At 62.4% G+C, this 11,227-nt stretch overlaps 2 pseudogenes; both read left to right on the top strand.

Moving 5' to 3' along the window:
* The first annotated feature begins 987 nt into the window (after positions 1-987).
* On the top strand, positions 988-1,105 carry LOC142863758 (uncharacterized; annotated as a pseudogene).
* Positions 1,106-4,492: 3,387 nt separating this feature from the next.
* On the top strand, positions 4,493-4,610 carry LOC142863762 (uncharacterized; annotated as a pseudogene).
* Positions 4,611-11,227: the final 6,617 nt, after the last annotated feature.

Here is an 11,227-nt window from a genome sequence, read left to right as displayed (position 1 = left end):
CTCTGTTTGCTCCTTTCTTTCTTCCATTTCGGGAAAGGCTTCCTTACTGGGTGTGGAAATCTCCTATGCCTTCCCTCTCCTATTCTGTCAGCTTTAAAATTCTCTTTCAGTTGCCACCCTCACAGATGGATTAGGAAACTCTTTCCGTTGTACTCCTTAGTGAAATGACCTCAATGAAGCTCCAATCCAATATCTAATCGCCGATTTTTAGCAAGTGCACACCCCGGGGTGGTCGGGGTCCAATGCAGCCCCGGCCAGGCCCAGGCCCCTTGGGCTGGGCCACAGGAGGACACAGAGGAGGGTCCCGGCCCCCACGGTAGCGGTGCGGGCAGTTCTCCAAGGGCTTGGGCGTTTTCCAGAGGTAGGAGATGGAGGGGACTGATTTCTTCAGCGCCACACAAACCACGCCACCCCACCCCACCCATGGGACACATCCCAAGAGAGAGAGAGAGAGAGAGAGTGAGAGAGAGAGAGAGAGAGAGACGCCCCATACACTCGCTCCCCTCCCTTTTGCACTGTGCCCCGGACCTGGTCTGGGGGAATAGGGGGCAGCCCACCCACAGGGCTGGGGGGGCGCAGCTGAAAGGGGTTGTGGGGGAGGGCGGCCCCTGGCTGGGGTCAAAGGGCAAGAGCCTGGCATGCACAGTCAGCAGTGGCAGCAGCAGGGACACACTGGGGGTTGGGCAGCTGGTAGGTGAAGTAGGCCAGGCGAGGAGAGGAGGGGGGCTGGAAGGTCTCCACCTTGGCAAGTCCAGCCGTGGAATCGCATCTTGTTGAGTGAGTGTGAGTGTGTGTGGGTGTGTATAGAGAGACAGCTCCCCACCCCGGCCCGCCCCGCCCCGCCCGTCACCCCTGTCCCTCGGAGCCCGCCAGACCCGGCCAGCGAACTCAACAGTCCTGGCCCAGCGCGGGGCCTGGGGCGGGAGGAGGCAGCGGGGAAGCACAGAGAGGCTCGGCTTCTTGAGCGTGGCAGGGGCGCCCTCCACCGTCTTGGGCCACACCACCCTGAACGCACAGGATCTCGTCTGTTCTCGGAAGCTAAGCAGGGTCGGACCTGGTTAGTACTTGGATGTAGACCGCCTGGGAATACCGGGTGCGGTAGGCTGCTGCTGCTTTTTTTTTTTTGCCTCTTGTTCTGTCCCCTTTCTGGGAGCGTGGCGGCGGACCGGGGTGGGGGTCACCCCCACCCTCAGCGCCCGCCGCGGTGCCTGGCACCCCAGCCCGCACCGTGGGGCCTCCTCTTGTCCCAAGCCGCGACACCGCCCCACGCGACAGCATGCGTGGCATCTGGACTGTCAGGTCTCAGACCAAAGGTCTGGTCTGTGGGAACCGACACGCTGGAGGAAACCTTGAGAGTCTGAGAGGGGAGGGAGTTCCAGAAGAAGGCCAGGATGTCATTTTGAGGGAGTATGTGACCAGAACTCGTCCCATTGCTTTTGGGGTTCTATGGGCTCCACGTAGGAATCTTTGGTGGTGGCACCTGATGTTGGGGGATCCGGAGTCACACCCAGACCTGCTCCACAGGCCTCCTTTTACTTTTCTCTTCGGATTCATTATTTTTAAAACGTGTCTCTTACCTCTATTATTGCATTTTCTTTTCTCTCTCTTTTCAAGCAGTTGATGGGAGTCCAAGTATCCAGGTGACATGTGTTGCCCGTGCCCCCCTCCCCCCTGTGTTCTTATTCATTTACCTCTCATGTTGTTCCAGCGTACTGTGGGGGTACCAATGTTAAGGTCGGGTACGTTGCCCTCTCCCAGCCTCCCCCCTCCGGTCATTAGCTTCAAGTGTGCCCATCCCCCAGTCGGTGCGCACCCACCCCATTCCTAATGGATGTGTATGCCCATCCCCTCCCCCCGCCCGCCCGACACCCACCCGATGAAGGTGATTCCTCTGTGTCCACTTAGGTGTCCATCCGTTCGTACCAATTTGGTGGTGAGCGCGCTCACGTGGTGCTCGTGTGTCCATTCTTGGGACACTTGGCTTACTGGAACGGGTTCCAGCTCTGGCCGGGAGAACACGAGAGGTGCCCTCTCACCGCTGCTCCTCATAGCCGAATGGCACTCCGTGGTGTCCACGTGCCAGATTTTATTAATGCACTCCTGGATGGATGGGCACTCGGGTCGCTTCCACATCTTTGCGATTGTGAATTGTGCCCTAACTGTAACCATAACCCTTACCCCGCCCGTCTCCTGTGCCCCTGCCTGACACACTCCTCCCCGGCCAGGCCCGTCACCGTCCTTGGCCCCTGCCTGAACGGCTCCTTCCTACCCTGCCCGTCACCGTCACCGTCTTCGGCCCCTGCCTGACATGCTCCTCCTTGCCCGTCACCATCCTCGGCCCCTACATGACCGGCTCCCCCGTCGCCTGGGCCTTCCAAGGGCTTGGTGTGGACGCTGCTTCCAGGAAGCCCTCCAGAAACCCGGCAGCAGGGTGGACGCAGCAGTCTCGAGCAGCCATCCCTAAGTCGCGTGTGGGGGACGTGCCCCCGCTGTGCCGTGGGGGCCCAGCCTGGTGTCTTCCCTGAGGCCCTGCGGCTGCCGCTCCCTGCGAGGGGAGAGCGGCGGAGGTGGGGACGGCCTCCTGATGGGGACGTACACGCAGCTCTCCACACGCAGCTCTCCACGTCGGATTCCGGGGCTCTCTGTCCTGCCAGAAGGCCCAGCTGGCCCGCGGGTCCTTAGAGTGGCAAAAGCATCCGAAAACTGAGATTGAGGGTCCGGTGGGTGTCTGCACTTTTGTGTTGGGCACCCCAGGGAGGCCCGGGGGCTGGCTGGACAACGTGGTCTGCTGGGCGGGGGGTTTGGAGGAGCAACTGATGCCCTTTGCACTTTGGGTAGCAAGAGTCTGAGGTGTCTCTGAGCCCTGGGCCATGTCAGGGTGCGGGGGAGGAGGAGGAGGAGGAGGAGGATGTGGGAGGGGCCGTGACCTGCAGTCCTGTTCCCGGGGTGGCAAGGCATGTGGCTTCTTCCACAGGCTGCTTGGCCTGGGCTCCCTGCACCTGGGCCTTTGGAGGACTGGCCCTGTGCTTGCCAACACTTCCTGCAGGGACCCAGAGCTGGGAGGTTGCATCTCTCAGCCCTGGGTCGGGCAGAGCCCCAGCGGGCCATGCCCACAACCTCTCTCAGCAGGGGTCTCCCAGAAGGCTCCTTTGGGACCAGGATTCTCTTGCGGTGACTCTTTAAGGTCTGGCCCCTGGATGGAGGGGCACCAGGAGTAGAGGAGCAGGAAGGGGAAGGGGGTGGCCAGGCGAGGGGACACTTTGAGGCCAAGTCCCAGCTTCAGCCTGATCCTCCTGGGAACCCCGGGGTGTACATCACACCTCCTGGTTGTCCCGCTCTGAGACAAGGAGCTGGGCTTTGCATTCCCACAGCAGCCGGTCGTGGGCTGAGGACACCTGGGGCGTTGGGAACTCCCTGGCTTCTCCTTGGTTTAACATCTGGAGCTGCTTGTGAATTGTGCTGCCACACACACCCGAGTGCAGGTGTCTTCCGCACAGACTGCGGGCCTCGCTCTTCTGAATGCCGCTAGCTCGCCAACCACCCACGGGTGAACCTGGTCAGGGTACTTTCTCTCAGGGGCAGACTCTGATCCGGGCGGGCTACCGGTGTCTCTGTTTGCTCGTTTCTTTCTTCCATTTCGGGAAAGTCTTCCTTGCTGGGTGTGGAAATCTCCTATGCCTTCCCTCGCCTATTCTGTCAGCTTTAAAATTCTCTTTCAGTTGCCACCCTCACAGATGGATTAGGAAACTCCGGTGCACTCATTAGTGAAATGACCTCAATGAAGCTGGAATCCAATATCTAATCGCCGATTTCTAGCGAGTCCACACGCCAGGGTGGTCGGGGTCCAATGCAGCCCCGGCCAGGCCCAGGCCCCTTGGACTGGGCCACAGGAGGACACAGAGGAGGGTCCCGGCCCCCACGGTAGCGGTGCGGGCAGTTCTCCAAGGGCTTGGGGGTTTTCCAGAGGGAGGAGATGGAGGGGATTGATTTCTTCAGAGCCCCCCAAACCACCCCATCCCACCCCACCACACCCATGGGACACATCCCGAGAGACGCCCCTACACTCGCTCCCCTCCCCCATGCGCTGTGCCCCAGCCCTGGCCCTGAGGAATAGGCGGCAGCCCACACACAGGGCGGGGGGCACAGCTGAAAGGGTTTGTGGGGGAGGGCGGGCCCTGGCTGGGGGCAAAGGTCGAGCGCCCCGTGCGCATGCGCAGTCAGCAGGGGCGGCGCGCTGGGGGTGGGGTCAGGTAGGTGAAGGAGGCGAGGAGAGGAGGGGGGCTGGAAGGTCTCCACCTTGGCGGGTCCAGCCGTGGAGGCCCATCTCTGTGTGTGTGTGTGTGTGTGTGTGTGTGTACAGCCCCCCCCACCGCCCCGCCCCTCTCCCCAGTCCCGCGGAGCCCACGGGACCCGGCCGACTAACGCAACAGGCCCGGCGAGGGGAAGCGCAGTTAGGCTCCGCTTCTTGAGCGGGGCAGGGGCGCCCTCCACCCTCTCTGGCCACGCTGGCCTGAACGCGCCCGGTCTCGTCTGATCTCCGAAGCTAAGCAGGGTCGGGCCTGGTTAGTACTTGGATGGGAGACCGCCTGGGAATACCGGTCCCGTAGGCTTTTTTTTTCTTTTTTTTTTTTTTCCACTTGCTCTATCCCCTTTCTGGGAGCGCGGCGGCGGTCAGGGGGGTCACCCCCACCCTCAGCGCCCGTCGCGGTGCCAGGCGCCCCAGCCCGCACCGTGGGGCCTCCTCTTGTCCCGAGCCGTGACACCGCCGCCACGCGGCGGCATGCGTGGCATCTGGACTGTCAGGTGTCAGACCAAAGGTCTGGCACCCTTTCTGACCGTCCCCCATGGGTGTGTGGACACACCCAGATCGACACATCGCACGGCCTGCCCGTCTCCCATGGGTGTGTGGACACAGCCAGATCCACACAGAGCCCTGCCTGCCCGTCTCCCATGGGTGAGTGGACACAGCTAGATCCACACCGCGCCCTGACTGCCTGTGTCCCTTTGGTGTGTGTACACAGCCAGTTCCACACTGCGCCCTGACTGCCCGTCTCCCATGGGTGAGTTTACACAGTCACATCCACTGCGCCCTGCCCGCCTGTCTCTGGTGGGTGTGTGGACACAACAAGTTCCACACAGCGCCCTGCCTACCCGTCTCCCGTGGATGAGGGGACACAATAAATCCACACGGCGCTCAGCTTACCCCTCTCCCGTGGGTGAGTGGACACAGCCACGTCCACACAGCGCCCTGCCTACCCGTCTCTGTTTGATGTGTGGACACAGCAAGTTCCACACTGCTCCCTGTCTGCCCGTGCCCCGTGGGAGTGTGGACACTGACAGTTCCACACATAGCCCAGCCTGCACGTCACCCATGGGTGAGTGGATACACAAGTTCCACACTGTGCCCTGTCTGCCCATGTCCCGTGCGTGTGTGGACACAGAAAGTTCCACAAAGAGCCCTGCATGCCCGCCTCCCATTGGTTTGTGGACACAGCCAGTTCCACACTGCGCCCTGCCTGCCCGTCTTTCGTGGGTGAGTGGACAGAGCCAGTTCCACACTTCGCCCTGCCTGCCTGTCTCCGATGGGTGAGTGGACACAGCCAGTTCCACACAGAGCCCGGCCCGCCCGTCTCCCATCGGTGATTAGACACTGCCAGTTCCACACTGCGCCCTGCCCGCCCGTCTCCCGTGGGTGTGTGGACACAGCCAGTTCCACAAGGAGCCCTGTCTGCCCGTCTCCCGTGGGTGAGTGGACACAGCCATTTGCAGACTGTGCCCTGTCTGCCCATCTCCCGTGGGTGGGTGGACACTCCCACATCCACACTGTGCCCTGCCTGCCCATATCCCGAGGGTGAGTGGACACAGCCACATCCACACTGCGACCTGCCTGCCCGTCTCCCGTGGGTGAGTGGACACAGCCAGATCGACAAGGTGCCCAGCCTGCCCATCTCAGGTGGGTGAGTGGACACAGCCACATCCACACAGCACCCTGCCTAACAGTCTCCCATGGGTGTGTGGACACAGCCAGTTCCACACTATGCCCTGCCTGCCCACCTCCGGTGGGTGTGTGGACGCATCAAGTTCCACACAGCAACGTTCCTGCCCGTCTCCCGTGGGTGTTTTTACACAGCCAGATACACACAGCGCCCTGCCTGAACGTATCCCATGGGTGTGTGGAAACAGCCAGATCCACACAGCGCCCTGCCTGCCCATCTCCCTTGGGTGAGTACACACAGCTAGTTCCACACTGCGCCCTGCCTTCCCATCTTCCGTGGGTGAGAGGAGACAGCCACATCCACACAGCGCCCAGCCTGCCCGTCTGCAGTGGGTGCGTGGACACAGCCAGTTCCACACTGCGCCCTGCCTGCCCGTCACCCATTGGAGATTGGACAAGCCAGATCCACCCTGCACCCTGCCTGCCCGTCTCCCGTGGGTGTGTGGACATGGCATGATCCACACTGCACCCTGCCAGACCGTCTCCCGTGAGTGAGTGGGCACAGACAGATCTACACAGCGCCCTGTCTGCCCGTCTCCCGTGGGTTAGTGGATACAGCCAGATCCAAACAGCGCCCTGCCTGCCCGTCTGCCGTAGGTGTGTGGACACAGCCCGATCCACAGAGTGCCTTGCCAGCCCGTCTCCCATGGGTGTGTGGACACAGCCAGTTCCACACAGCTCCCTGCCTGCTCGTCTCCCCTGAGTGAGTAGACACAGACAGATCCACACTGCGCCCTGCATTCCCGTCTCTGGTGGGTGTGTGGACACAGCAAGTTCCACACTGTGCCCTGCCTGCCCGTCACCCATGGGTGTGTGGACACGGCCACATCCACACTGCGCCCTGCCTGCCCATCTCCCGTGGGTTGTGGACAGGGCCACATCCACACTGTGCCCTGCCTGCCCATCTCCCGTGGGAGTATGGACACGGCCAGTTCCACACTGTGCACTACCTGACCGTCTCCCGTTGGTGAGTGGACACAGCCACATCAGCACTGCGCCCTGCCTGCCCGTCTCCCATGCGAGTATGGACACGGCAAGTTACACACTGCGCCCTGCCTGCCCAACTTCCGTGGGTGAGTGGAGACAGCCACATACACACAGCGCCCTGCCTGCCCGTCTCCGATGGGTGTGTGGACACAGCCAGTTCCAAACTGCGCCCTGCCTGCCCGTCACCCATGTGTGAGTGGACACAGCCAGATCCACACTGCGCCCTGCCTGCTTGTCTCCCGTGGGTGTGTGGACACAGCCAGTTTCACACTGCGCCCAGCCTCCCGTCTCCCGTGGGTGTGTCGACACAGCCACATCCACACTGCGCAGTTCCTGCCCATCTCCGGTTGCTGTGTGGACACAGCCAGTTCCACACAGCGCCCTGCCTGCCCGTCTCCCGTGGGTGAGTGGACACAGCCAGATCCACACGGTGCCCAGCCTGCCTGTCCCCCTTGGGTGTGTGGACACAACCAGATCCACACAGCGCCCTGCCTGCCTGTCTCCTGAGGGTGAGTGGACACAGCCACGTCCAAACAGCGCCCTGCCTGACCATGTCCCGTGGGTGAATGGACACAGCCACGTCCACACAGTGCCTTACCTGCCCGTCTCCGGTGGGTGTGTGGACACAGCGAGTTCCACACTGCCCCCTGCCTGCCCATCACCCATGGGTGTGTGGACACAGCCAGTTCCTCACAGTGCCCTGCCTGCTTGTTTCCCGTGGGTGTGTGGACACGGCCATATCCACACAATACCCTGCCTGACCATCTCCCATGGGTGTGTGGACACAGCCAGATCCACACAACACCCTGACTGCCCATCTCCCGTGGGTTTGTGGACAGGGCAAGATCCACACTGCGCCCTGACTACCCGTCTCCCATGGGCAAGTTGACACAGCCAGATCCACACTGCGCCCTGCCTTCCCGTCTCCCGTGAGTGTGTGGACACAGCCAGTTCCACACTGCTCCTTCTTGCCTATCTCCCGTGGGTGTGTGGACACGGCCACATCCACACTGCGTCCTGCTTGCCCGACTCCGGTGAGTGTGTGGACACAGCCAGTTCCACACTGCGCCCTGCCTGCCCGTCATCCATGGGTGAGAGGACACAGCCAGATCCACACTGTGCCTGCCTGCCTGTCTACCGTGGCTTTGTGGACACGGCAAGACCCACCCTGCACCCTGCCTGCCCGTCTCCCGTGGGTGTGTGGACATGGCAAGACCCACCCTGCACCCTGCCTGCCCGTCTCCCGTGGGTGTGTGGACACGGCAAGACCCACCCTGCACCCTGCCTGCCCGTCTCCCATGGGTGAGTGGACACAGCCAGATACACATGGGGCCCAGCCTGCCTGTCTCCGGTGGGTGTGTGGACACACCCAGATCCACACATTGCCCTGCCTGCCTGTCTCCCGTGGGTGAGTGGACACAGCCACGTCCACACAGCACCCTTCCTGCCCATCTCCCGTGGGTGAGTGGAAACAGCCACGTCTGCACAGCACCCTACCTGTCCGTCTCCGGTGGGTGTGTGGACACGGCAATTTCCACCCTGCGCCCTGCCTGCCCGTCACCGTTGGGAGTGTGGACACAATCAGTTCCACACTGCACCCTGCCTTCCCGCCTCCCGTGGTGAGTGGAAAGAGCAAGATCCACACTGCGCCCTGCCTGAGTCTCCCATGGGTGAGTCCACACAGCCACATCCACACTGCGCACTTCCCTCCTGTCTCCGGTTGCTGTGTGTACACAGCCAGTTCCACACAGCGCCCTGCCTGCCCATCTCCCATGGGTGAGTGGACACAGCCAGATCCACACGGCGCCCATCCTGCCTGTCTCCCATGGGTGTGTGGACACACCCAGATCCACACAGCGCCCTGCCTGCCTGTCTCCTGAGGGTGAGTGGACACAGCCAGGTCCACACAGCGCCCTGCGTGACCATGTCCCATGGGTGAGTGGACACAGCCATGTCCACACAGTGCCTTACCTGTCCGTCTCCAGTGGGTGTGTGGACACAGCAAGTTCCACACTGCCCCCTGCCTGCCCGTCACCCATGGGTGTGTGGACACAGCCAGTTCCACACAGCGCCCTGCCTGCATTTCTCCTGTGGGTGTGTGAACACGGCCACATCCACACAATTCCCTGCCTGACCGTCTCCCATGGGTGTGTGGACACAGCCAGATCCACACAACACCCTGCCTGCCCATCTCCCGTGGGTTTGTGGACACGGCAAGATCCACACTGCGCCCTGTCTACCCGTCTCCCATGGGTGAGTTGACACAGCCAGATCCACACTGCGCCCTGCCTTCCTGTCTCCCGTGGGTGTGTGGACACAGCCAGTTCCACACTGCGCCTTCCTGCCTATCTCCCGTGGGTGAGTGGACACGGCCACATCCACACTGCGTATGGCTAGCCCGACTCCGGTGAGTGTGTGGACACAGCAATTTCCACACTGCGCCCTGCATGACCGTCACCCAAGGGTGAGTGGACACAGCCACATCCACACTGCGCCCTGCCTGCCCGTCTCCCATGGGTGAGTGGACACAGCCACATCCACACTGCACCATGCCTGCCCATCTTCCGTGGGTGTGTGTACACAGCCAGATCCACACAGCGCCCTGCCTGCCCATCTCCCGTGGGTGAGTGGACAGAGCCAGATCCACCCAGCGCCCTGCCTGCCCATCTCCCGTGGGTGAGTGGACACAGCCAAATCCACCCAGCGCCCTGCCTGCCCGTCCCCGGTGGGTGTGTGTACACAGCCAGGTCAACACTGCGCCCTGCCTGCCCGTCTCCCGTGGGTGAGTGGACAGAGCCAGATCCACACGGCATCCAGCCTGCCCATCATCCATGGGTGAGTGGACACTGCCACATCCACACAGCACCCTGCCTGACCCTCTCCCATGTGTGAGTGGACACAGCCAGACCAAACAGCGCCCTGCACGCCCGTCTCCCGTGGGCTTGTGTACACGGCCACATCCACACTGCGCCCTGCTTGCCCGTCTCCGGTGGGTGTGTGGACACAGCCAGATCCACACAGCGCCCTGCATGCCCGTCTCCCGTGGGTGTGTGGACACAGCGAGATCCACACTGCGCCCTGCCAGGCCGTCTCCCATGGGTGAGTGGACACAGACAGATCTACACAGCGCCCTGCCTGCCCGTCTCCCAAGGGTGTGTGGATACAGCCAGATCCACACTGCGCCCTGCTTGCCCGTCTCCCGTGGGTTAGTGGACACAGCCAGATCCACACAGCGCCATTCCTGCCTGTCTCCCATGGGTGTGTGGACACAGCCAGATCCACACAGCGCCCTTCCTGCCCATCTCCCGTGGGTGTGTGGACACAGCCAAATCCACACAGCACCCTGCCTGCCCGTCCCCCGTGGGTGTGTGGACACAGCCAGATCCACACACCGCCTTGCCTGCCCGTCTCCCCTGGGTGAGTGGAGACAGCCAGTTCCACACAGCGCCCTGCCTGCCGGTCTCCCATGGGTGAGTGGACACAGCCAGATCCACACGGCTGCCAGCCTGCCCGTCTCCTGTTGGTGAGTTGACATAGCCACATCCACACAGCCCCTTGCCTGCCCTTCTCCCATGGGTGTGTGGACACAGCCAGTTCCACACAGCGCCCTGCCTGCCCATCTCCCATGGGTGAGTGGACACAGCCAGATCCACACGGCGCCCATCCTGCCTGTCTCCCGTGGGTGTGTGGACACACCCAGATCCACACAGCGCCCTGCCTGCCTGTCTCCTGAGGGTGAGTGGACACAGCCAGGTCCACACAGCGCCCTGCGTGACCATGTCCCATGGGTGAGTGGACACAGCCATGTCCACACAGTGCCTTACCTGTCCGTCTCCAGTGGGTGTGTGGACACAGCAAGTTCCACACTGCCCCCTGCCTGCCCGTCACCCATGGGTGTGTGGACACAGCCAGTTCCACACAGCGCCCTGCCTGCATTTCTCCTGTGGGTGTGTGAACACGGCCACATCCACACAATTCCCTGCCTGACCGTCTCCCATGGGTGTGTGGACACAGCCAGATCCACACAACACCCTGCCTGCCCATCTCCCGTGGGTTTGTGGACACGGCAAGATCCACACTGCGCCCTGTCTACCCGTCTCCCATGGGTGAGTTGACACAGCCAGATCCACACTGCGCCCTGCCTTCCTGTCTCCCGTGGGTGTGTGGACACAGCCAGTTCCACACTGCGCCTTCCTGCCTATCTCCCGTGGGTGAGTGGACACGGCCACATCCACACTGCGTATG

This window comes from Microcebus murinus, chromosome 22 (genome assembly GCF_040939455.1).
Source record: "Microcebus murinus isolate Inina chromosome 22, M.murinus_Inina_mat1.0, whole genome shotgun sequence".
Classification (NCBI taxonomy): Eukaryota; Metazoa; Chordata; class Mammalia; order Primates; family Cheirogaleidae; genus Microcebus; species Microcebus murinus.
Note: the sequence above shows the minus strand (reverse complement) of the source record. Positions and strands in the feature narration are given on the sequence as shown.